Raw genomic sequence first — 1,239 nt, 5'->3', positions numbered from 1 at the left:
CACACACACATGCACGCACGCACGCACGCTCGCATACGCGCGCGCACACACACACACACACACACACACACACACATACGCACGCATGCATACATGCACACATATACACACACGCGCACACGCGCGCACGCGCGCAGGTGCACCTGCGCGCGCCACACTCACACTCATACATACATAGATCTATACACGTTCACTTTTGTCTTTTTTTTTTTTGCTGTTGTTCTAGTTCGTTTTATAATACAGCGTGTTCAGTTTCGTCTGACCATGTTTAAGAGTTTCTAGCTCATATATTAACTTACCAATGAGTATGAAACGTTGCATTGCACTCCTGTAGGCCAGTGACCAATTATATTTTTCAAATCTTGATCTAGTAGTAGTAGTTTCATAATTTCTTTATTTGCGCCCTATACTAAACACTGGCCTTTTGGGTGCATACACAGGTTCTGTACAATAAATGATTTACCTTTGCCAACAAATTTTAATTGCTCATTTTCAGACAGCGAAATCACCCTGCCCACTCCCCCCTCCCCCTCCCCATTTCAGAGTAATCACGTAGTCCCCCCTCGCCCATTTTTTTTCAAAACCTTCTAGATGTCAACAGGTGCGTCTCGAAAAGTATGCGCCATCTGCCGTACCGTATTGACAGAAGTACGTGGTGTGGCATTAACAAAAATGAAAACATGTCAACTTTTTACGCTTTACGTTTATGCTGTAAATCACCTATCATTTTATTTTCTTTTAATCGGCTTTAGACTAACATCAAAGAAAGGAAGCCTTAATTAGTTGTCTTTTTACATTCTGCAGGTCACCCAATTTTAAAAAACGTATGCAAAGACCTGGAGTTTTAACAGAATGATTAAAATTTGCTTTTAATCTCGTTTTTACCGAAGGGGGACCAAAGTGAACAAGCTAGGCTAGAGATCTAGTCTCTTCCTGATGAACAAATAATTTCGTTATGTATCTTCCCTAACAAAAGTCAACCAACCATGACGGGTTTCTGCTGACTAGGGTTGAATGCACTCATGTGATTTTTGAAGACATCACATGATTCTATTCAGTTATTGTTATGTCAAGAGTTTATGCCTGCGTCGGTAAATAAATTGATGATTGTTTTGCTTGCGCAGATCCTTGTTCACCGAACTTAATACGTTGCGTAGAGAAAGGATTTATTGTTGTTGTCTGAGTTCGCTCTGACCTGATTCTGTCTTCTATATGTCTGTCTTTTTCTGTTTCTCACCC

Source organism: Aplysia californica, unplaced genomic scaffold (assembly GCF_000002075.1).
Source record: "Aplysia californica isolate F4 #8 unplaced genomic scaffold, AplCal3.0 scaffold00391, whole genome shotgun sequence".
In the NCBI taxonomy this organism is placed as follows: Eukaryota; Metazoa; Mollusca; class Gastropoda; order Aplysiida; family Aplysiidae; genus Aplysia; species Aplysia californica.
This window is presented reverse-complemented; position numbering follows the sequence as displayed.